The sequence below is a fragment of the Lepisma saccharinum genome, chromosome 23 (genome assembly GCF_977018435.1).
Source record: "Lepisma saccharinum chromosome 23, izLepSacc3.1, whole genome shotgun sequence".
In the NCBI taxonomy this organism is placed as follows: Eukaryota; Metazoa; Arthropoda; class Insecta; order Zygentoma; family Lepismatidae; genus Lepisma; species Lepisma saccharinum.
Genome location: NC_139251.1, coordinates 44,674,918 through 44,701,931, shown reverse-complemented (window position 1 = coordinate 44,701,931; position 27,014 = coordinate 44,674,918). Strand labels below are relative to the sequence as shown.

The window sequence follows — 27,014 nt, the reverse complement described above, 5'->3', positions numbered from 1 at the left end:
TTGTGCCACATGAACTTAACTTTAAATACACATTTGAAATGTTCTAGATCATCAACTTTGGGAGGCTGAGACCGCTAAACCATCAACTTTGGGGGACTATGACCAGAAACAGCAAAACTCATGACTTTTTACTGCATACGAAGTAACTATATAATTATGAGTATTGTTAACATTTTAACTAAAAAGAGTTTCAAAATAAGATGTGCATGAACAAGGAGAGTGGATGGGACGTTCGGGTTACAAATGGCTGTCACATGACATTCAGAACGAGATCATTGATATGTTAGGGAGATCTGTTTTGCGCTCGTTGCACCACACCTAGTGTCAAAAAATGCAGCGAACTAGACTAGACTAGGCTATTGTTACAATGTTCAGGAGCGCTAGTGAGGTGTGTGTGGGTGCCTAACGACGACGCACGAGGAAAATGATATACTGTAACATAATGTAAAGTTCACATGTATGTCATAATGTAAATAAATAGACAAATCAAATATACATATATATCCAGGGGTAATATGTACTATGTCATGTAATCTAGGCGTCCGAAGACTTCTCAGACACCCTACCCTGTAAATGGAGCAAACAACTATTGTACTAATAACAGATACAGCACATCGAATACCGGCCCCCGTGTGGAGTGGTTGGGTTCGAATCCCGGCCTGGGCATGGATGTTTGCGAGTGCCATTCATCAATTTCATCATATCACCACTCATCCCCATCTTCGTAAATTAACCAAAACTGGCACAAAAAGCGAAGTAAAATAAAGCAAATCAATCAATCAAGCACATCGAATATAGACTGGGAAACCTTTTACTTGAAAATAATTTGGCTTGAAAGTTTGAAGTTTAGGCACAGATGGATTAATCGGGACCAGATCTACAGTTTAATGTGTGGATTCGGACCACTGGGTAGAAAATCATCTGCTGATGACAGAACATTGACGTACAGTAAAACCTCGTTAATCCGGTTTTAAATGTGGTTAGATGCACTGCATTGTCGTATTGCTTTACATTTTACTGTACTGTATAGTGTATTTAGGCCTATGCCCTTTAAATACACCATAATAAACGTGCTTTGTTTCTATAAACAAAGTTTTAATGCACTTTCTACTGTTCTTTTAGGTTATTTCAGTTAATCCGGACTTTCGTTAAACCGGCCAACTTATCCCCCCATTAGTCCGAATTAACGAGGTTTTACTGTATATTCTGAACGAAATCACACCACAACACATTCAACCGATACGACGTGAACATGCATGCTTCCACCTGCTAATCTTTTGCACTTGGACAGTGTATGACCGGTGTCGGGAAAAATGCGCCCGGGAAAATTGCGCTCTCACAATAAAAGTGGGAAAAATGCGCCCTCTCAAGAGTAACCACAATGAAAAGTGGGAAAAATGCGCCCAGCACACACAACCTTCACCAACATTATAATATGTTGATTAAAACAACCTTTACGCAGCTTCCTGCTTCAGCGTCTTCAGAAGGGTGTAGAAGTTGGGATGAAGTCGAACTTTCTCCTGCAGCTTTATGTTTCACCCTTCGACAGCATTGTTCGTGCGGTGCTTTGCATCTCCAGTGCCACACATCAACTGGTAGATTTGGATTTTGCAGCCATTGTTGCACAAAGTAGTCAAGAAACGCTGTCAGTTTCTCCTGCTGACTGGTCATGTGTGGTGGGCGCATTTTTCCCACTTTCTAATGTGGTTACTCCTGGGAGGGCGCATTTTTCCCACTTTTATTGCGAGAGCGCATTTTTCCCGGACGCATTTTTCCCTGATTCGTATGACCATGCAGCTCATTGCTATATGAAAATTTAAAAAATAATACAAACAAAAAAAATAATAATAAATTTGTATACACTTCAGAAATTCTACAACAAATATGAAAAATATGTCAAGCACCAACAGTAAATTTACTATTCACATTAAATACATCGTTTAACACAGGAAGGGTTAATAAAATCGTGTATCTTAATGTAACTGGCACATTTAATTGAATACTAAAATTGGTAAACGCTGTAAGTGCCACAATAATTCAAACACCGTTTTCCACGTTAAACTGTGAAATGTGCCATGCTTTATAATGTGGTAAACGTGTAATGTGGCTGGTAGCCCTCCAAGTAGTTCAAAGGGCGTGTAAAGAGGGGTAAGACTCTAGTTTACGTCCCTTTCCTAAGGAATACGTGTCATATATCGTTGGAAAGCTTATTTTATAAGGACTTCAACAAAGTAAATCCCAAGGCGAGGAAACATTTCCTGGAGGAGAAAATCGAGAAAAACCGATGTTGTCCGGATATGCGTGATTGAACGTACTGAGGACATTTTTCGATGATGAAGCACATATTTAGGGGTGAAATGAGTGCTAATGGAACCTAACCTAACAGGCCTAACCTAATCTCGTAGCATACCTCGTTCCCGTGAATGGTTAGTGACAGAAAGTGTAAAAAAGAAAAACTTACTTACCCTACGGATGCCGGAGCGCCGGCTGTCTGCTAGCACGGTTTTGTAAACGGGCAAGAAGGAGTGCGCAAGAAGGATGTAAACGGGCAACAAGAAGGAGTGGGCAAGAAGGACGTACACTAGAGCCTAGACTAAAGAGGTCATTAGTGTGCACGTTCTTACGGGCTGATGTGCGGAACGATGCGATTTCCCAACACTTTCGCTTTTGGCACTTACAACGTTTACCACTTTTAGTCCTCAATTCTTAGCGCTCACGTTTAAGGTTCTACACGTGCTACGGTAGAAATATTTGTTACTTTTGCTTCTTTGTTAAACCCCAATTTGCATCTAATATTTTTTTTTTTGTAGAACAATTTTACTCATTTATGTTTGTGCCTTTATAAAAAATGTTCATTACTAAAAAACTTTGTTCTACTTCTAAGTTGTTAATTTTTGTGTGCTGCCATCTGTTGTTTTACTTTTAAGTCACCCTTTACTTCCAAATTGTGTTCTTGTCCTTGCACACGATACATTCAACTATCAGCAATTGATTTGTTGTAGAGAAAGAGTTCGGACCTGAAACGTCACGTGTGTGTTCCCACATTGTGCTCATTCTTTGACAAGACGCGAGCCATCAATTGGCACCCAGGAGCTGCGACAGAGGACGACTTGATTGAATGCGTGTCATGAATCGCACTGGTTCGCCGTCCAATTTGTCATTCCAGCCTGTCAACAGAAGCTTTGAATTGTCATTTCCCAAAGGAGCGTCCGGCGGCACCCGAAGTTTTTATGACGCTGAAGTTATTGCGTTTTAAGCTAGGCAGTAACAGAAGCAGTACGTTTCTTTTTCGATATTTACGTTATTGAGGCGTTAAATAGTTTAATACAGTAAAACCTCGTTAATCCGGACCTCGATAAACCGGACTTCGCTTAATACGGACAGGCAAATGACAAGAAAAAAAGAAGCATTTCTTCTGTCTGAGTTTAACATAGGGGCAAAGGCAGCCGAGGCGGCTCGAAACATTTGTCCCTTGTACGGGAGAATTCCAACGGGGAAAGCAGGGAAAGAAAATTGTCTTGTCATTATAAAGAGGGCATTTTTGACTTAAGCGTTTCTCCACGTTCAGGAAGAACATCGGACTTTAATGAGGACAGTTTGAACACTTTAATCCACGAGGATCCACATCAGTCGACTCGAGAATTAGCAAATGTGATGAGCTGTGACCATTCAACCATCGTGCGATATTTGCATCCCATGGGTAAGGTTCAGGATACCGCACGCTTTAAATGAAAACAACCAAATCAGCGAGTAGGCCAGGAAGACAGCATCAAGTGCTGCGACACGATAATGCACACCCACACTCCGCTAACATGACAAAAGCTGCTATCCATGAGCGTGGTTGGGTAGTTATTTCACATCCTCCTTACTACCACGATCTTGCGCCCTAGGATTGCCACCTTTTTGAGCTCTCAATCCATCAATATTCAAGGAAGCTTCTTTGGTGACGAAAATGCTCTTCAATCTTGGCTTAAAGGCGCTTTTAACCCCGAATCAGCTGATTTCTTCAGGCGATGAATTGAAAAACTGCCGCAGCGTTGGTAGACAGTCATAGACAATGAAGGAAAATATATTACTAATTAATTTATGTCTTTTGTTCATCTCAAAGTAGTAACAAATAAAAATACTTTTGCCACGGCAAAAAACACTCAGTGGCGGATTACCAAATACGCCCACTAGGCACGTGCCTAGGGGCGGCAACACTTGGGGACGGCAAATCTTTCTTCCAGAATATCAAGAATAATAAAAAGTGTCTTACGTACACAGTGACAATTTAGACCTATGAAACCAATGTTTCAAATCAACAGTTTGCAACACTTTCGCTTCATACGAAAGAAACCTTAATGAATCGGATTTATGTGTTATCAAGAAATGTTTCGTCTGCTCTGCCTCCTTCAGGCGCCAATCAATTTGTTTTTAATCTTTGTTGTGGCTTTTATCGCTTACAATGACAATGCAAGCCGCCCAGCTCTTTGTTGGTGTGTTTTTGTAAATACATACACCTCGATCTTCCACTAAGCGTTTGTTAATGGCCAGGCAGGAAAGAAGACTGATTGTTTGAAACTCGCATCTGTAACAATGCCAGTCTTAAAAAAAATAAACACATAAACACTGCTGATAAGTGAGTGAGTGCAGCTTTCGCGTGGACCGCAACTAGTTTTTGTCTTACTGTATTCTCTGGCTGGTGCATTCAGTTTGTTGCTAGTGCGTTTGTGATTTGGTGTTTTTTTTTATGCAGCAGGCAGCATGAAGCGAACAAAGTTAAGTGGGGTGGCGTATCGTAAACTTGCAAACGAAAAGCGTGAAAGAGAAGCAACCCTACAGAAAAAGCTTGGTACAGTGGACACGTTTTTTAGGCGAAAGGAACAAGTGATTTCCGAAAGCAGTTCAAAAATTAAAGTGGAAGCGGCTACATCGAGTGAATTCTGTGAAACGCAAAATGTCGAAAATATTGTGGGTTTAGTGGAGGAAGAAGGTGCAGCTGAGGTAGTGTCCCCTCAGTTCGTAGGAGTTCCTGATTGTGACAGTGAGAGTGCAAATTTCGTTAGTGACGATCCTGCCGAGTGGTGTCTGAATGAGTCTACAATTGACATTCTTCTAAGACGTGGAATTAATCAGAATGCTGAAAACGAGTTTTCTAAATCGCAAAGACTCATAGCAGGTAAGACAATATTTTTAAATAATAGTGTTTTTTTCGTAAACTTGTAAATGGAGAATCAATTTTGCGGAATTATTTGGTATATTCGTGCAGCACTGGTGCCGTTTATTGTGCATCATGCAGGTTGTTCAAGGGCAAGACAAACATCGCAACTCACGGCATTTCAGACTGGAAAAACATTTCAAATATTCTAGCATCACACGAAAATTCTGAAGAACACAAAAACTGCGAGTTGGCACTTTTAACAAGGCAGAAATCTGTTGGGACCTTGGAGAACCATTTTCAATCACATATTCAGACGGAACTTACGTACTGGGTCAGTGTCTTAAGAAGAAGTTGTCAAATCGCGGGGTTCCCTTACGTGGTCACGAAGAAAAATTACATTCTCTGCACAACGGGCAATACATGATGTCTCTAGAGCTTATTGCCGAGTTTGATCCATTTCTTGCAGAACACATTGAACGGTATGGAAATCCGTGGAAAGGTCATACAAAGCTACTTGTCTTCTACTCGTACAATTTGGGATGAAGTTATTGAACTGCTTGCTGATAGAGTGAGAAAAGAAATTATTAATGAAATAAAACAAAGCAAATATTTCTCCATAATTGTTGATTCAACTCCAGATATTTCGCATACTGATCAGTTAGCTTTTGCGTTAAGATATGTGAATGTAGATGGTAAACCTGTTGAAAGGTTTCTTTCGTTTCTGTCAAATCCAGGTCACAAGTCTGAAAATCTAGCCGAAGCTGTAATTGATATTTTGACCAGACATTCTATTGACCTTACGAATTACAGAGGTCAGTGGTACGACAATGCCAACAATATATCGGGGGCATATACAGGTTTACAGGCTCGAATTAAAGGAATAAATTCCAAAGCATATTATGTGCCCTGCGCAGCTCATTCTTCGAATTTGGTCGGAAGTAGTGCAGCAAGCAGTTGTAGGGAAGCATGTTCTTTTTTTCACTATGCTTCAAAATATTGACTTTTTTTCCAGTTCAACAAAACGCTGGAACTTACTGGCCTTCTTTCATGTATCCAGGAAGCAAAACACTAAAATCCTTATCACAGACACGTTGGTCAGCAGGAGAGGAGGCTTGTACATGTATATATGAAAACTGGGATAGTGTAATGAAAGCCCTTACTAATGTAAGCGATGATCCTTTTGAGAAACCACTAGTTCGAAATGAGGCCTTATCCCTCTTGAATCAACTAAACAGGCTGGAGACAGCTTTCATGATCACTATTTGGAATGGCATACTGCAGAGATTCCAGAGTGTCACCGTGAAATTACAAAGTGTCAACATAGATTTAACAATAGTACATGATTTATTTGAATCACTTGTGAACTTTATAACTTCTCTTCGTGACATGTTCGACTCTTATGAGCAAAAATCCATGAAGAAAACTGACATGGATTACGAGTGTAGTCATAAAAGGTTTAGAAAACGTAACATTCAAGCCGATGAAGTAAGAGACAATGAGGTTGTTCTGACAGGAAGAGAAAAATTTAAAGTTGAGGTGGTCCTTCCTATTCTTTATAAATTGCACGCTGAATTAATTAGAAGAAAAGAAAGCTATAAATTAATGTCTGCCAACTTCATGATTTTCAGTAAGTTTCTGCAAAGTTCTTGTGTCATATCTGAACTCGCAGCTAACCTTCGGGCTGCATATGAAACTGATCTGGAATCAACCTTTTCAAACGAATGTGTGCATTTTGCGGGGCTTCTAAAGACCAGAGGAATCTGTGACTCGCCAGAAGAAATGTTAGCCTTTATACGGAAAGAAAAGCTGCAGTCTGTGTTTCCAAATGTAGACATTGCATTAAGAATATTTTTGTGTACTGCTGTAACAAACTGTTCAGCTGAACGTTCGTTTTCGGCCCTAAAAAGTCTGAAGACTTATCTCCGTTCAACCATGTGTAATAAAAGACTGAACGAGTTATCTATTCTCCACATCGAAGCAGACATCTTGACTGATGGACACATCAACTTTGAAGAACTTATACACGAGTTTGCAGCAACCAAAGTGAGGCGGAAGCGGCTTCATTTATGACTGGTGAGTGGTGAATTTAATTTCTCAATACATTACATAATTTTAGGTATAGCACATACAGAAAATGACTTGTTTGTTATTGATTTCTATCCTTTGTTTTTTATTTCAGTATGTTCACTATTTTTTATATTAGCCTGTAAAAATACTGCAAATAAGCTACTACTTTTCTTTTGAAAAGGGCGCACATTACGTTTGTGCCTAGGGACTGCGAGGAAGCTTAATCCGCCACTGAAAACACTACGAAGTTATACATCAACCCAATACGTTATGTGTATTGCCTAACTCTAACGCGATGGCTGTGACAGAGAGAGAGAGAGAGAGAGAGAGAGAGAGAGAGAGAGAGAGAGAGAGAGAGAGAGGACGGACAGCAATCACAGTGATCAGAAAAACAGTATCAGACAGAGAGAGGGTTGGACACATAATAACAGGGAGAGAGAGAGAGAGAGAGAGAGAGAGAGATGAAAATAAGAACAGAGAAAAAGAGGGATGGAGATACAACAACAGAGAGAGGGGGGAGGAGCGTGTGTGATGAAGATAGAGAAAGAAGAAAAATTGAGAATACTTTCTTTCAATACAACTTCCTGTAGAAAACTTACTGCTGAAGTTCATTCGTCGACGTAGAGCTAGGTGACACACAGCAAGGAAGCGGATATTGCAGGAACTTTTATTGCGTATGACGGTACATAACAATCACAAATCTTTGTCAGCTTTGCACCCCACGATAAAGGACCGACAACTAGAAATGCTGAGAGATCGAAACTACCAGGAAGAAATGTTGTAGAATGGGTGAGGCTGAATGATGTAGCCATTTCGCCAGTCTCTCTCTAGTTTCATCACTCGGGGCTACGTCGTTAACGCATCCTCCGATCCCTCGAAAGGGGAAGAATCTCAGACGGAGAACAGGGGTCCTAATGGGAATCGAAACGAGAGTAGGGGGTGGGGGTCGTAAGGAAAAACAAGCCTTCGTGAAGATCAAAATATTGATGCTACCGAGCTCAAATCTCAGATTTAATTTTGAAATGGGGACTCTCCATCCACTAGGGGAGAATCGTACAGTACCGACCGTCCTACAGTATCGGCCAATTGCTATTTCGGACATTTTAAGCTACATAGCAGTAGTTTACAGGAGTAGGAGGTATGTATTCGTGATCACCCACTTTCACGCAGTATTGCGAGAGCTGTGTCTGTGTTACTGTGAAGAGTCAAGTGGCTGCGTGAGAGAAGTTATTTATAGGGCCCTGGTATTCATGTTCGAGGTAAGTGTTTGATTGTATTGTCAGATTCAGTTTATCGATATTCTATATGGATACGAAATCCTGTAAATAGTTTAGCAAATTGATTATAAACAACGTGTAATCGAAACTTTTGTTACCACCTAATGATCGCACAGTATCGGCCAGAGAAGTGTCGTCCAGTATCGGCCATACAGAATTTCGTACGCACCTACTACAGTACTGGTTGCTTTTGTTTTCAGAGTAAGATGGCAGACGAGGAGGGTAACAATAGAGGTAAATGGACTGAAGAGGACATGAAAGCGGCGGTAAATGAGGTAATGACAAACAAAATGACAGCAAGACAAGCAGCTAGTATATATTGTTTACCAAGAAGCACGCTAGGAAATAGATTGAGAGCAATTCAACGTGGTATGGATGTGGACCTGACACCTCAGTGGGGCAGATTTAAGAAGACGTTTGATGACAAACGGAAAAACAATTACTTTTGTATACAAAAGACTTGGACAATAAGTTTATGTCCCTCAGTAAATAAGAAGACAACTGGAGAAACTGCACAATGCATAATTTGTCTAGAGTACTTTGAGGAAGATTGGGTTCAGTGTACCGAATGTGGAGTTTGGTACATGTTGAATGCGTAGACCAAGAAAATATTCTGTATTTTGTAACTATTGTAAAAATGTGATTTCAACTCTGCTTTAACGGACTTTATTTCCACATTTGTTAACTACCACACCTTTGTACACATAGTTCACAGTTTCTTCATAAAACTGAAAAAAAAAGTGTTCCCCTGTGCATAGCACCACGCCATGAAGGCGTATAGGGGGTGTGGGGGTAACGCCCCACACTTTCTTGATCCGGTCGTGAGTGGGGTGATGTGATCAGCATCACGCCCCTGACCTCCTTTACCCCACAGGGTTTCCCCCAGGTACCCATGTTATTCGACGCTGGGTAGGCGCCGGGGCCGCTTCCACCGTTAGAAAAGTTCCCGGATTTGAACCGGCCGGGGATCGAACCCGGGACCTTGAGCATGGTAGTCAGACGCGTAAAAACTGAAACATTTATCAATAGTTACCACCACCTAAAATTAAAATATTGACTGGCCGATACTGGACGACAATTTTTCCACTCATGGAAAATTCAGCTTTTCGTTTTTTGTATATATATATCTTGTAGTTCTGAAAGCATTTTAGAGAAATTAAACCCGTGTTCCTTAAAGTATGCATTACTATGTTCAATCAGACTATCTCCTAATTCTTTATCAGTTATAATCGATAAGCTTAAGGTGGCCGGTATTGTACGACGCGTTCTGTGATAATAACTCCGACATCGAGGCCGGCCCGTCTCATCTTCATATCATTCCCATCGGAAAGGGAAGGGACATTAATGCTTTAGATGAGAAATACTTATAGTATATAAGCAAGTATAATAGTTCCGACATTCTTGCTGGCAACCTAAGAATTTGTTTCAAGTGTCGTTTTAAGTCCACCTTACACAGAAAGGCTAATCGGGACTGGACCTATAGTTTAACACTGATCCGAACCACTATGTCTTTCCACTGGATTCGAACCCAGGACCCATCGGTTACAAGGCGACGAAGCCACCACTGGGAAGGCACAAACATTAGAGAAGCAGGCAACTTTCATATTACCGAGAAACATTTCCAGCAAAAAAAAAAAGAATATGTTGGAATATAGCTCGAATGCCTCCTAAAGAAATGAGGGGGACGCTCCCTATATTTCTTTCACCCTTCGGTTTTCTCTCCAAGTTACGGCAGCTTCGAAATGACTGATGATTCCTGCGCTTCCTCCTTCGAGCGATCAATGCGAAGTGCAAAATTATTTTCGCGAAATATAGAGATCGTTATTGCCAAGCACTCCGGAGGATTTCTACTTTTGCTGACGTCACCAAAATGCTTTCCTCGCAATCTGCACGCGGCAGGTTGCCAAATGATGAAGGGAAATGTTAGTAGACGCTAGACTGAAGTACTAAACTCTGTGCGCTGAATCTACGTCATTCAAGTATTCGCCTGATGTTGAAGTCTGCCAGTTGATTCGTCGCCATATTGAAATACGACGCCATCTTGAAAGTTTTGCAGCATACCTTTAAAGCTCAATATCTCAAGAACTAATCGGTCTATCTTTAAGGTTTTTGATTTGAAGTGAAGCTAAAATAGTGAAACAAACTCAGATCATACTTGTTTTCATTTCTGGACGTGTTTGACTTGACCCACTGCCATTTTTATGTACGTCGCCATCTTGAATGTTTTAATAGTTTTCTTTAAAGCTCAATATCTCAAGAACTAATCGGTCTATCTTAAAGGTTTTTTTTTATTTGGAGTGAAGCTAAAATAGTGAAACAAACTCAGATCATACTTGTTTTCATTTCTGGACGTGTTCGACTTGACCCGCCGCCATTTTTATGTACGTCGCCATCTAGAATGTTTTAATATTTTTATTTAAAGCTCAATATCTTGAGAACTAATCGGTCTATCTTAAAAGTTTTCTATTTGGAGTGAAGCTAAAATAGTGAAACAAACTCAGATCATACTTGTTTTCATTTGTGGACGTGTTCGACTTGCTCCGCCGCCATTTTTATGTACGTCGCCATCTTGAATGTTTTAATAGTTTTCTTTAAAGCTCAATATCTTGAGAACTAATCGACTTATCTTCACGGTTTTTGATTTGAAGTGAAGCTAAAAGAACTATAAGACTCGCTACCGTACACTTTGGTGCATAAACTAAATAATTCTTGAACCAAAATCAGCAAATAAATACGGTTAACATACAACCGTCTATTCATATAGACATATATAGAACAAATGACCTTTAACCTTAATGACTTTAACCTTAAATCTTGAATAATGTAATAGTTCCATTGTTTGGGAGACAGGCGCAAGTTCAACGCGCACCACAGCCCTCGTGGACATAAATCCCAGAACAGTGGAGTGAAAAAAAATCTTCTTTCTTTGAAGAAGCCGGAGGGTTTTTAAGCGAGAAAGAGGTCGTATTTTCGTCCTAGTTAGGAGAATTAATTCCACCTTATTTTTCGCTGTTTCTGGATCTTCTCGTCTTCCAGCAGCGAATCCCTTCAGGAAGGAAACAAAGAGAGGTTCCCTGGGGATGGGAGGGAGAGATTCGGGGGTGGGGTAGACAGAAACATACGTCCTTCTCCGAGACGAGATTTATTCACCTTTGAGTATGAGCCATTGTTTCGGAGGCGCATTAAACCAAGCCCTTTCACTTCGGCTTTCTCCCACTTTCACCCCCCTTACCCTCTGGTTCCATTTCGGGATTTATCTTCGAATTGGCTCGGTCGAGAACGCGCTGGGATCTGCCTAGAAGCTCTGTCCCCAAAGCCCTTCCACGACACAATTAACTTTATATCGATTCAAGGACCAGATAGGCTCCATTTAAGCAAAATTTGTAGCGCAAAGGTCATCCAGCTTGTGCCAAATGCTAGCCGACTGTTGTTCGCGAAATTTGACCGCCCGCGAATTATATGCAGGGAATTGGAGCGTGTCTGAAGACATGAATTCAATATCAGTTTTCACTTGGGCTTGTGGCCAGGAATTTAATAACGATTACGGACAGAACGTTCAAGATTTGTTGATACGAGACCGAGCCTTACTGTCCGACAGTCTTGTTTTGTAGTTTGATTCATTGATTGAGTTGGTGTTTTAAGTCCACTTTATGCACAGTATGGCTAATCGGGACTGGACCTACAGTTTAAAGTGGGATCCGAACCACTATGTGCCTCCACCGGGTAACTTGTTTTGTTAGAGAATTTGGTAAAGTAAAATCTACGGTTCGAACACGTACGACGAGCCTATCGCGAGTGGACGAGTCCAAACTTGATAGGGAAGGTAGGTAGAAATGTGAACGAAATTATACTGAAGGTTTCAGATCCGTATTTCCATTGTATTTAACATCACTCGCTTCTTTAATGCGGCTATGTTACTGCGTTTCAAACTTTACAATGTCGTAGCGTCAACATAAAGAACCTACTTCCTCGTCTGCGTTCCACTTGTATCCGTCACCCCTATATTGTCAATGGATTCGTCCTTCTGGAGCATGTGCACTTGTGCCAATGATCCGCGTAATGAACCTTGGTTCGGTTGTGTTCGGCTGACGTCGTTTACTTCCGTGTCCGAATGTGACCTTGGGAGGTTTCGCGGTCTAAGACCCACTTTAGACGAAAGCATTTTTCTTAACATTTACGCCATGACCAAAATTCTACCGTGTAAAGTGAAACATCTTATGGTTTTTCAGATGTTATGGCATATTTCATGGCATTTCCAGAGGATAGGATCGTCCTATTTCCGTAGCATTTTTCGTAGCATAACCAATCAGAAGCGACCTCTAGGTCACGTGCGTAATGGCGGCCGAGTGAGACGTAAACAACGTATCACTTCACATTTTTGAAAGACAATAACTATTCAACCGAGAGGAATAACGTTTCCTGTAAAAATGTTTTAGGTGCAAATCAATGGCACTGCTTAAATACATACTTATAGCTCATACAATACACGTGTGGAAGAATAAATTAGTTGTTTCAATTGTAAACACCGTGAACTCACCATAGATGGTGTAACTCGTTCTGCCTTTCGTGCTGTATGTATTATACGTTGTAATCGCAACAGCTAACCGAAATGTTCAATGAAATGCTTTCATGTAAAGTACTTTCTGTTGTAAGATTTTTGGAAGCATTTACCTAGTATTTATGCTAGCAAAAATGTTTAAAAAAATGCTTTCGTCTAAAAGGGGCCTAAGAATCTTATGCAAACAGAGTAACAAGCAAAGATAAGAGAAACGTTGCTACAGGACCGTCTAAAATATCCAGTTCGCAACCAAGATGGCTACCTGATACAGCGAACACATAGTGTTGGAATCAGGAACTCATTATGAACAGTTCCTGCAAAACAAAAATGTAAAATAATCGTGATCAAAGCTACCAACATTTATTGTTATACAGAATAAAAGGCTCTTGAATTGAAAAGAAAATTCTTAGGCTATCTCTATGCAAAAAAAGAAGAACACTCGGGTTTCTTCTTTCCAAGAATTTGAAGTCACTAAAGACTCCCTTGACTCGCTTTCTCTTGGAGAAACTTTCCAATCTCACTCAATTTTCCACCCTGTTGATTTTAATAAGTTATTCTCATAAACTTCTCGTTTATTTTTTTTGTTTCGCTTTCTCAGAAAAAAAAATCGACAACAAAGCGAAGTTTACAGTTGAAGAGAGACAGTAAGCCTGACAGATTTGAATTCAGAATACAAAATGCAGATATGAATTGATACTGGAAGGTTGATGTGCCCTTTTTTTTGCTTCCAGTTATTCACCGTTCTCAGGTATTTCACCGCTTACTCCATTATTCCAGTCTTTACTGTGTCTAGTTAGAGAAGAACATACTTAAACATCACCTCCCCTCTCACTTTCTAATTATTCGACACTTTCTTTAAGTTCTCTCTATGTTATCTTACGTCACTTTTCTACCTGTTCGCTTAATACCGATGATGAACGACGATATAATAAATGGATGATCTAGAGACCGGATTTTATAGGGAAAAATTTTACCAAATTACAGTAAAACCTCGTTAATCCGTATCCCGATAAGGCAGACTTCGCTTAATCCGGACAGGCAAAAAAAAAAAGAATGCAAAGTTTTAGAAGTCAACAAGGAAACTTCCCAAAGAAAGGCAGTTAACCACTGATCAAATTCTGTTTCTCGCAGACTTTGTACCGTACTATATAGTGTACTTAGGCCTATGCCCTTTAAATACACCATAATAAACTTGTTTTGTTGCTATAAACGGAGTTTTAATGCACTTTCTACTGTTCTTTTAGGTTTTTTCAGTTAATGCGGACTTTCGTTAAACCGGTCAACTTATCCCCAAATTAGTTCGGATTAACGAGGTTTTACTGTATTGCTAAAAAAGTAAATGAAAAAGGACTATAGTTTATTTTTGCACTCAACTTAAAATACTATTTTAAATGAAAGCACAAACCATTCATATATAAAAAGGGACACATTAAATTTCGTATGAAGTAAAGTAAAAATTCCAAGAAATTTAATGCGTTTGTTACTGCTTAAGCCCAGAACGCATTGTTGCAACAATTGCTGTAATGTACTCCCAACACTCATGGAGGGAAGGGAAGGTAGAAAGCGATTGTTCTTTCTTTCCTCTAACCTGCACCACATAGACAATTGTTGAATGTTTTGTTCAGGGAAAAAAACAGTCGTACAAAATATTTGATATCTTTTCAATGAAGGGACCAAAGACGATGTTTTTTTAAACATGGAAAGAAAGGAATATGGGCTTAAAAAGAAGAAAAAGGGAAGTCAAAACCATGTAATCTTGTTGGTTGAAGATAATTATCAACACTATTATTATTTATTCAATTATCCGTGTTGAAAAATAAAGATAGGAATTCAATTTAAAATCCGGTTTCTAACGATCACAATGACACATTCATGCCTGAACGTGGTTTGAGCCTGGCGCCTCTGGCTTTGGCCATGGCTTCTGACCATGGAAACGAATATATGAGACAATTTTAAGAAAACGTATCGTTTACTTCCAAATGAGCCATGCTATTTCAAAACGACCGGAAACGCAGAAATATATCCGTACCAGATCCGAAGTGAGTGCAGAACCTGGTGTTTGTAATATTTTGGAAGCCCAGTGTATGCACAGTAATACATACTGGCCTAGAACCACAATTGTATGACATTTCGTTGTACAATCAGGGTACGTATAGTATTTATAGGGAATTATTTAAGCATTCTCTGAAATTTATATAAAAATATTTATAAAAATCTTATAAAATATACTGAAATTCTCTCGACTGTACGTAACATTGGTTGATCTGATTTATATTATGTCGCTTTCTGCCACTTTTGACTAGTCGCGAAGATGGGGATGAGTGATGATATGGTGAAATTAATGAAGGGACGCTCACAAAGAACGCCTTCACCCAGATCGGGACTGACTACACTAAACTAAAACTACAATTCTACACTTTCATGTTATCATCCTATAAATTAATGAATAGCAAATATATACATTTTTTGGGGTGCAATTGCCTCCCCCCCACTTTTGGCAATTCTTGTCCCCACACTATGTTAATCCATATCTACCAAAAGAATGTAAACTGCCCTTGCCCCCCATTTTTGGACCCTATCGCCGCCACTGCTCAGTGGTGTTACAATAACACAGACAAATCCTTGTAATCAACACCTTTGTAACACCAATGGGGTTAAACGTTGACCAACTTGGCGTGAACCTTCTGGGACCACTGTTTGTGTCGGTTTAAAACTAGTGTATCTTCACTGTATGCTCAAATTTGACCCTGACGCAGACATAGGAAATGATGATATGAAATGCCAATCCTTTCAATTACTAAAATTCTATCCATGTCACAATCGCCATCTTAAAATGTATCACGTAGGTTTGGTGGAGAGAAGTTTAGGCTCGAACTATTCCATGCTGGCGCTCCTGGGGAGACCTATAATGGGATGAAAATCCGTTGTAAAGAAACATAAGACAACCGACTCCAGCCACAGAATATGGCTCAACGCTCGAAGGGTTGAATCTTCCACTTGGATTCCCGGCAAAGTGTTTACGAGGTACCTGCTACCTGGCGATGCACTCCACCTCACTAACTTAGCAGCGACGTGACCGAAAACCGAAAAAGGGTTTTCTCCTTCTTCCGGGAGAAGAGTTTTCCGGTGGCCCCCGGACTCGAAACTTCCCTTGGATTCTATTTTGCAAGAAGCATCTTCTCTTCGCCGCTGGAAAAAAAGAGTCGTCATGAATACGAAATGCAATCCACTCCTTCTGCAATTTGCAATAAGCCGTTTTCCTCTACGCAAACAACAATTCCATGCCTATCCAGAGAAGAAACTGCACTCATATTGTTGTTTTCTGCTTTCTCCATTGTTGCAGAGAATTTCTAAGTTCCGGGTTGAAGTCACTGACGATATTTTCCAGCGGTTCTTCTTGAGAGACTTCAGAACAAATGAAACTGTAGGTCCCTTGGGCTTGTTCCATTAAGCATATTTCAGACATATTAATCTACTTTCCAAAGGAATTACATAGAAAGGTTCTTCAATTCTCTGTCATCTCTTGCTTTTTTTATTTATCAATGTTCTATGAACTGCTTCTTCGTCTGCATTCCACTTGCAACCGCCACCCCTATTTTGCCAATCGACTCGTCCAGTTAGCGCATGCGCCGTTGCACTGATGATCGCGACCAATGTCAGTGGCTTGTAGCACAAATATGCTCAAGTCGATTCGTTCCTTTGCAGAGTGAGAAAGGGAGATCTTATGCTCTTCCCATGTACAGTTTTATAGTTGCCTTACACTAGTCTAAAGGAATTGTAGAATGTTGAAAACGTCATTTTTTTTAACTACCAGTATTTCTCCTGTCTGCAGCGGACAAATCCAAACTCCAAATGGGAAGCAAGTAGAAAAATCTAGAAAATTCAGTTATCTTCAGATCAGTATTCCTTATCTATGTGTACATTTGTTTATTGTAGCTTGCTTGAACGAACGAAGCTTCAATGTTCTCTGAACTGCCGACGATTTTTCTCGCAACCTGCTTTCCGTCTTAATTCTAATTGCAGCCGCCACCCCCATTTTACGAATGGACTCTCTCGGTTATCGCATGAGCAGTTTGCACTGATTCTCGCGACTAATGTCAGAGGATTGTAACACAGACCCCATCTTCACTTCGGATGAATCACGAACCCTAGACCCCTGCTGTTTAGTTGTGCTAACCACTCCGCCACGGAGGTTGGCGATTAGCCAAAAGTGGTTGAGAAGAAAAGCAAAATAAACCAAATCAGTCAATGTATGTAGTTTCTCTTCTTTGCTGAGGGGTAACCTCACTTCTACGTAGTACACTCTGGACTGTATTTGCAAACTAACGAGGCTCTGGCGAGATTCACAGTCAGTATAGTCCTCCTTGGGGCTCCTGTTGCGTCGTCCCTATTCATTTGTGATTGTCCCTTCATCATCTCATACCATCATCTCATCTTCCCGATTAGCCAAAGTGGATGAAAAAGGAAGCAAAATAAACTAAATCAATCTTCTTTGCTGAGGCGGTAGGACACAGACAATTGAGCGGAAACGTTCACTCCTACATACTGGGTCATTGCAGGAGTAAAATATTATCTTACACACAAGAAATACTACTGAGTGTGTCCAAGTTAAAAATAGCCCATGTCAATGAAATTTTTCTATGAGTCAAATGACGGCTATATTGCACCAGGAAAATGGAATCGTCCATTGTGACGTGAACCGTGATAGGCACTCAAGGCCATCAGTACACACACTTCATTTATTTTCATGATCCTTGGCGTCTAGCTGTTGATCAAAACCGGGCTACTGCTAACTGGGACACTCTGTACAATTAGAGCTTTCAGATTTCTTTTAATATGATTAAAATCCTACACGCTTTATCGAAATGTCTGTAATCCTACAAGTCAAAGCTAAAACAGAGTGCAACCGATTTGTTCATCCGAGTGATGTAATTTTCAACTGTCCAGATTTCGGAACGAGTCTCGACACCGCGCCTTCTCCATTTCCTCGGATGCTGCAAATCTCATTAAGGGGCGGTAAATTACGCTGGACGTTCCGAGCCGGGGCAATTCATATCCCGAACATGATGACGTCAAGAAACAGCGATGAGCAACCACGCTCTGCGCTTCAGTTGCGTCTCCTGTGCAGAGGGATGCGCCGATCGCCGACGATAGAGAGGCTCACCGCATAGAAGATGTTAGCTACAGCCTAGCTCACAGATTACATTCTTCACCTACATTGGTTTACAACAACTGTAAAACATCCGTCTCACCGTGCGATCTGGCCTTTTGGAATTGGAGTATCAAGTCCACTTTGTGCACAAATAGGCTAATCGGGAATGGGCCTACAGTTTAAAGTGTATATACTCCACCGGGTATAGAACACGGGACCACTTGATTACAAGGTGACGACGTTACCACTGCGCCATCGGGGAGGACCTGACCTTTGGTTTTGGGGAAAGTGCTGCATCTAGAAGTACACTCACCGGCAATATAAATGACAGACTTACATCCTGAAATACTCACTACCCCGCACGGTGTTATGCGTGTTGTCTAACTCTACGGCGGTTGGTAGAAGTTGCCATTGAAAATTTATTAGAGTTAGGCAACACGCATAACGTTTTGAGGGGAAACGAGTATTTCGGGATCTACGTGCCAAGTTTTAATGCCGGTGACTGTACAGTCACAGGAAATGCCTATATTGTATGCTCACGGACACTTATCTGGACTGGACCTACAGTTTAAAGTAGGATCCGAATCACTATGTGCCTCCACTAGGTATCGAACCTGCGACCCCTTGATTACAAGGCTACTACGCAACATGGACTTCGAAACATTTTGTGATAATTTTATGCACAGAAAGTACAAATTATCTATTTACTTAAACTTAGCGCAACAGGCTATCAAAATTCTTCAATTTCGTAAACGCAAGGGGGGGGGGTCCCCGTTGCCCCACTCTTCGGACGCCCATGCCTAACAGCCCTCTAACACTCTCCTAGTTTTTATCACAAAGCACCAATTTATGCTCATTTCTGCCCAACATTTTCCATTACACCCGCCCTAAATACAAAACTTACAACCCCAGGATGAAAAATTCTGCATAAACCCTTGTTCCAGATTGTCTTGAGATATCAAAAGAGAAGGGGCAGCTTAAGAGCCGGGCCCCGGACTGGGGTGCCCCCCCTTCATTAACGCCAAAACCTTATTTCTGATCGCATTAACGTGGCTGTTTGAGTTTATTTGTAAGTTCACTTTATGCACAGAAAGGCTAATCGGGACTGGGCCTACAGTTTAAAGTGGGATCCGGACCACAACTGTGCCTCCACTTGGTGCGTGGCTGTTTATTTTAAAAAGAGTTGGATTTATTGTTGGCAAGAATTTACCGAAGTTACTGCTGCACTACATAATAAGTACGCGTATATTGCAAAATGATGTAGAAATTTAAGCTGACAGATTACTGTTACTTTGATACAAGTATTTAGATACTAAAATTAAATAAAAACATGCCCACAATAAATGTGTTCTTTAAGACTAACACTTAAGGTGTTTTAAAAATAAGGCCATAATTTTTGGGCGTTAAAACCGTAAATATACAGGGTGTCCACAAATTATATTTACAACTTCAAATCTAAACAACTAAATAATGGAACGAGGTATCGCAGTTCTGTTGCCTTAATGTAAAAGAGAAACTCTCAAAGTTTTCTTTACTGTTTTCTCAGGTACATTGAGTAAGTGTGGAAGATGTGACGTCACATTTCCACAAAATGACTACTCCACAGGAGAAGGCACAGTGTGTTTCCTTTTCTCATAAATGATTGAATCGACATGACTGTCGAAGTTGGGGGTCTGAAAAGCCTCACGGGGTTCGAGAAATCGACCGCCAAAGCCTAAAGGTTAATGTGTGGTGTGGTCTTATGCACAATCAAATCATTGGCGCCTTTTTGATATCCTACGGGCAACAGGGAGCCACACATAGAGATGCATTGAGATGGTAAAAAAAATTGAGAGTTTATCTTTTAAATGAAGGAAACAGAACTGAGATACCTCGTTCCATTATTTAGTTATTTAGATTTGAAGTTGTAAAAAAAAATTGTGGACACCCTGTATAACATGGTCATTTTTTTTATTTGAGGAAGGTGGAAAGTTGGAGGACCAGGGTAGAAAGATGGGGGACAGGGTAAAAAGTAGTGGGGTGGGGGGTGAAATGTTTTTCTTGAGCCGCACCTGCATGCAATAGGAAAATGGGGGTTTGAAGTTATTTTCAAATCTACAGCAGTAACTTAACCGTTTACTTCCAAAGTGGATAACTGTTTCTCTTAGGCACTTAAGAGTTTGCAAGTAAATAGCGCATTCACATAAGGGGCCTCAGTTTTGCACGGGGAAAGAGAATTGAATTTTATATTCATGGGAACTCTTTTGTTGCGCCATTAGAACTGGAATTATGCAGAAAAGAGCTTTCTCCAGCAAAATAAAATTGACGGAAAACCGTTGGGTCTATATAACGCCGAGAGGTATTCCGAAACGAAAGGGTTGGGGGGGGGGTGAGACAGGGGAGGGGCAATCTCATCCAGCTTCTTCGTTTTCCGGTCACGTCTTTTCGAAAGGGGGGAGGGGGCTTAATGGCAGCCAGCAGGTGCCTCGTAAACGCCTTGCAGGCAATTGAAATGGAAACTTCCCCCCTCCTTTTCCATTGTGGCGTGTTTTAACGGCGAAGATTTCGGAGTGGAAAGTTTGCTTACGATTCAACTTCCAATTGGCCTAATTCGTTTTTGGTATTTTTTGATGCGTGGTGGAGTGAAGAAGATGAATGGTTGCGAAGGAAGAAAGAAGAATCTAAGAAAATACAGACAGTATCTTCTAAATAAGTTGAGTGGAAAACTGAGTTCTGCAAAGAGCAAAATAATTCCCTTATTCAGGGTGTCATTAAAATGGCTATGGGGGAAAAAAACAACATCTAACTCAGAAATTTAAAATTAAGATTTATAAGCATGGTTTTGTTGTGAACCATCAATGAAGGTTTTACAAACAGAAGGAATAAACTTGCACATGAGAAATGAATTTACGTCAGACAATGACGGCATTCTCAAATTACTCTAATGAGAATCTTCGAAACCAAGACACTCTCCAATGTCAAGCCCACTTTAATGCTACATTTTTTTAGAAAATAAATTACTTATTTCCTCTTAAAATTAGTGTTTCTTGACGTCATTGATTTGTATTGAAATCGTCGCTCTCGTAATAAACAGTAACGGTGTCACTAACTTTTGATTCGGTGTGTGCTTCAGCAGACGTTCAATGCGTGGTGGAACCGTCTTCTGCTGTGTACCAAATGGCAACACTGTCACTATAAGTCTTAAATTAGGATCGCTATAATTTGTCAGATTAATGCATCTAAATAGATGATAAACCTAACAGAAAGACACGTAGAATTCGGACCTACGACCCACACTAATAATAGTACAATCTAGTAAAACAGTGAACAATCCAAATCTGATTACTACGTAAAAAAAATCGTAGTAGTACTGTCATAGAAAGGTTAATATCTTCACGTAACGAACAGAGCTTAATATCTATATTACATCATTCTGTATTTTGTTGTAACATGACAATGATCGAAAATAAAATGTGTTATGAACACCCTTTTCTTTGTTTTGTAACTAAAAAATGTTATGAATTTATGTGTAATTGTAAGTTAATTCAAGGCTTAAACAACATTAGCGCCATCATTCGTTCTGTTAATGAACTTGGGCGTTATCAACACAAATTCATGATTAAGTAAAATATAATAGTAATTTGAGAAAAATCAACATATTCAAAGTTGAATTTCTCGATAATAAAAGAGAAAGTGTATACTGACTGAACCTGGCATAAATACTGGGACAGTCAATAAATTATACACACTTTGTTGCAATTTGCTTGACGTTGGCCATACTGTTGCCTGCGCGCGCATGTCGATAGTGTGTGCATATTTGACCATCATCACTTATTTTGTTTTCTTCTTCTTCTTCTTCTGTGAGAACGGGAAGCGGTATACCTCGCAACAACAAGAAAAGACAATAAGTGATGAAGGTCAAACATGCTCTAAACAATGACGTATTTAGGGGAGTCCAGGGGGTCCGGACCCTCCCAAAAAGACTTATCGAGTACTATAATTAAATAATGAAAATATACTTCTTTAACATTCATTGTATATATTGATGGTTATCATTTCCTCTGAACTTATTGGAAGGCAAGGATTACATTGGGATCATACAACTTTGAAGGACAGTCCCAAAGATTTATGCTTCTACACTACTGTTTATGATAATATGCATAAAATATTAAGCAGGAACTTTACTTTTCGCCAACGAGAGCTAAAATCCTCTTTTATTCAATATATATTCAATTATTCATCTATTTGACATTAATTTCTTTGCCAGGACAGTTGTATTTATTAACATTTTGGCGATCTTAACTACACGTAATGAATACATGACGTTATATCTCTATTCTTATTCGGTCTTTTTACTTATTCATGTAATGATAATAAGATATTAATAAATTTACATATTTAATTAATATTTATTTAAATGAATACAAATTATAATTTTATTAATTTAATTTATTATTATTGTTATTATTACTGAGACACTTGGTTCGGACACCCCGAAATGCCTGGCCCTAAAGTGACAACAAATGCAGTCTGTTGACATTCACACGCAGAAAGCAGTATAGCCAACCTAAAGAAAATTACAGCAAAAGTGTGGATAATTATTGACTGACCCTAAAAAAACTTTCAGGTTTAATTGTGCCATAGAGCAATTGTTTACAGCGAAAGTTTCCACTTTATGGTGAACCATCACTTCTTAATGACCGCCTTGCAAAAATAACAACAGTCAGTCGAAAGAAATTACGGTTAACGTTTCGTTTCCTCGAAAAGATGACCAATTCCATTGTAGACCTCCGCCAGATGCCATTAAACAATAAGAGCCACTTTGATTCTGAGTGAAACCTGTTGTAAATTCCCTGTTCTTTGAGACAATCGTGTGGCCACTTTAGTAGATTGAAGAGAAAGAAAATGGGCTGTAGTCTGTGTACTGCTTCTGGCCAGGCACTAATCCACCAGTCCCCAAGCAAAGTGCTATGGGAATTACCGCTACATACCATACAAATCTGTCTGGAGTCTCTCTAAAATCCTTGTTGAGCAACAATAGTATCACTGTCAGAGATGTTTTCGGGGAAGATGAACTTCTTGTGTGGAGTTCCGATGTTCTTGATATTTTCAGCTCTATTAGTGGCTGAAATTTCTTGAAATTAAGAGTGTTTATTCCAGAAGTGCAAAAACAGTCCCTTCAAGGAGAAACAGTGTGTACAATTCGAGATTTTCACCTGAAAATTTTCCGATCAAGTCTGGAAATGGATAATTTTTTTATTCCTGAACGTCCGTCTCGACCAAAATTTTTTGTATCCGCAACCCCCCCCCCCCCCAGTTACGGCAATCAACATGATTCTAATGTATCTTGCGAAAACATTCTCTTGTTATTTTTTCGATATGGCAGTCATTTGCTGTAACTGTGAGCCTGAAAATCGCAGAAAACAATATTCCCTGAGATAAAATATCGCTACTTTTTCCAGATATCTTAGGGGGCAAGTGCCACCCTGACCCCACTCTGAGGGCGTCCTTTGTCAGAACCTATGGTTTGGACGATAAGGGGCAATGTATTTATTTAGCACCATTTTTCCTATACTTAATCCTATTATACGTAATTTACGTAAAATATTGTTACTTGAACGTGACCAAATGCTCTAATGCCACTATAGCGAGTGATATATAGATGTTATCTATTCACCTCTTACAACAACTCTGAAAAAGTAAGTAAATGACACGAACAGACATCATGCGTATACTGTCTTTAAGTTCTGGATCAGTGTGACGTGCCGATGACTCAGCAATGGTTGTCTTTTTGTGTGTGGAGATTCAAATATATTTTTCTGATAGATTTCCCGTTCTCAAGTAACTTTGCTTTCAGACAATATAAATGGAAAAATAATATCTTGCAATACGTCACATACCTTTTCGGTGCTGCAGATAATCCGCTTGAAGTTATCTGGAAAGAAAAAGAACGATATATTATTATAAAAACAAATCCTGTTTCCAGTTAACTAGTTATTTTCGGTATGCCCTGATCACCTCAGGTTGCGTAGTATTGCAATTACAAAACAAAACTTTCTAGTAAAGTAAGTAGTTCACCTGAATCCTCTCTCATTGCCAGCATCCACAGCACAAGAGATAAGGTTTGAAAGTTACAAGCTCCCCCGATTTTAGGGGCGGAGGTATGCAACACGCCAATCTCTTGTGTGATTCTGGTAGCATAACTGCAAAGGCTTGATACCAGATTTAACTTATAAGTACAACTATTCTAATGCTTTATATCCGATCCCAACCAAATTTTACCTTCACAATATACACACACACCAGTGCTAGCGCCTGCCACTACTCATTACTTAGAATGATCATAAATTATCTTAAAAGCAAATTAAACGAGTTGGAAAAGTAACAGATAACAATTCTGAGAGCACAATTAATTAGAATAAAATATGGCCTTACAAAATAATTTATGGTTCTGAAATCTCGCAGCGTAGAATGGATGTTCTCCATTTTCGTCCTCGAAGTTAATTACGAGGCGAATTCAGTTGTCCTTGCTACAAATTAATTAAACAAATTGGTAGCAAGTTCTTCCATACTTTTGTTACATTTTCTCTATTTGGTACAGTGGAGGCGGCTATGGAGTCAATGGGGAAGAAATGCTGATGAAAAGAAGTTCAAATTTTCACCACCAGGTTGATATGTGGCGCTGAAGTAACAAGAAACAGTAATTTGAGTGTATGTCGGAACAGCAGTGTTCAATATGCTCCCTGTCAACATGAATGAAATTTTGCGTGGTGTCCCTACCGTACACGATTACATAAAAAAACAAGAGACAAGACACACTCTACAGAATAACATAAACGATATCATTCAAATCCTCATCATACTAAAATTCTGTCATAGGAAGTTTCAGCGTGTTTCAGTGGTTATTGTCCTTTTTCTCCGTCTCTTTTCTTCTCATTTAGGCCAGTCGTGATGATGGGGATGATTAGATGGAATTCATGATTACATATTAGATACAATGTGTGGATAAACCATTCAAGAATGCGCATGCGTAAACACAATCGGTTTATTCATTTCAAAATTATTCATATTTCATGATCCACTTTAAAACCATTCATGTATTATTAGTGCAGTCACTAGACATTTTTTGCAAAATATAGGAACTAATTCAAAACAAACTGAAATTTGGTATATAACACCTTAATAACATTAATAACAACAAAGTCCCTGGCGATTACCCATGTGCTAAGTCCGCCATATTGAAAAAATGGTGGACAAATGAAAGTTTTCAGGAAATAAAGGAAGCTGATGAAAGCAGCTGGATCAGGTAATCGATCGTATACCAAAACATAACATTAAGATAATAATGGGAGACTTTAATGCCAAGGTTGGACGCGAAGAAGCATTCCAAGACACTATAGGAAAGGAAAGTTTGCATGAAATTTCAAATGATAATGGTCTGAGACTGATAGATCTGGCTATGTGTAACTTAATGGTCATTAGAAGCACCTGGCATCAAAGGAAGAACGTGAGGAAAATGACATGGTGTTCACCCGATGGTGTAACACAAAACCAAATTTACCATGTGCTGATAGACATAAGACATGCCTCTGATATACTACAAGTAGATAGCTTATAACATTAAAAGTTGTATTTAGCTTAAGAATGAGCTTACTGCTTTCGTTCAAGCTAAATAGGGTTTTCAGTTTTTTACAAAACCTTTTACAAACTTTTATTTCTGAAGTTCTAATTAACATTAAACAATTATGAGGAGGTCCTTGGTAAGTCTCCTTCACCTGATTTATACTGAAAATCCAGATACAGGGATATACAGAGAATGCCCCGATTGTATCGGCGAAGATTCAAAAATGTAACCATACTTAAAAACTAACACAAGATAGAAGCTAATATAACACATTGAAAATTATTACTCACGGTTGTATAGTTCAGCGCTGTACTTTTAACTTTGTAACGATCGACGCTAAAAAGGCCATATGTTTGAGAGCTCTCATCACTTAAAGAATATTCACTATCAAATCACTGAGCACTAGTATTCTTCAACTTCTGGTTAGCACTTCCACTTCATTCCTCCTGTCTGTATCCTTAAAAAGTCCGGTAGAAGTCACCTCTCGCCGATTCATCACACTACAAGTCTTTTCGTCTTTCAAACTACAAGTTCACCATTCGTGTTCTCCTTTGGGCTCGAACTATCTAAGCACTTTTGGGTCTCGCGGTGATGAAAACTAAAAAATGTCAACAGCTCGAACGACTGCAAACTTTTTTCGCGTTTTTCCAGCAACGCACGCGCGGACTTCAACCACAAAGACCAGACGCTGTAACTCTCTTTCGCCGACTGCCCTCTTTGTGCGCCAAAAGTTCAGAACAGTCTATTACTTAAGAGAGGAGTGAAGTGTTCTTTCTCCTCATTCGTTCCGGAGGAAAAGTCTTAACAATAATCGGTTATAGATGTCCCTTCCCCCAAAAAAGGCATTAGATGGACTGATCAAGGAGAGCTAATGTCTTTCCAAGTATCTTTATCTCCTTAAATATTTGACCAGCCCTCGTACATACATTTTTATTTTAAAAAAAAAAAATTCAGGTTACAATTTCAAAATATCTTATAACATAGTAAACACATATAGATTTTCCTTCAATTTCACATATTAATTCTGTTCAATCATTTCTTACAATCACATAGTAAGAATAATCTCAAGAAAGTATACACAATTACAATTTGTATACATTGAAGCATAATAAACATATTACTCAATTTCTTTTCATTACATATATACCTTCATACATTACATAAAATCAACTTTGAACCATTACTACATAATTTATCAATCTACTACAAGTAAC

The 27,014-nt window shown here is 39.4% G+C and overlaps 1 protein-coding gene across 3 annotated transcripts in view; it reads right to left on the bottom strand.

Annotated features, from left to right (window-relative positions):
- Positions 1-27,014, bottom strand: part of LOC146005264 (uncharacterized) — a 374,131-nt gene that overhangs the window by 261,061 nt on the left and 86,056 nt on the right. For all 3 annotated transcript variants that reach the window (XM_083144366.1, XM_083144364.1, XM_083144365.1), the window contains exon 2: positions 24,077-24,111. The gene's annotated coding sequence lies outside the window, so the exon portion shown is untranslated. The remainder of the gene's footprint in view (positions 1-24,076; positions 24,112-27,014) is intronic.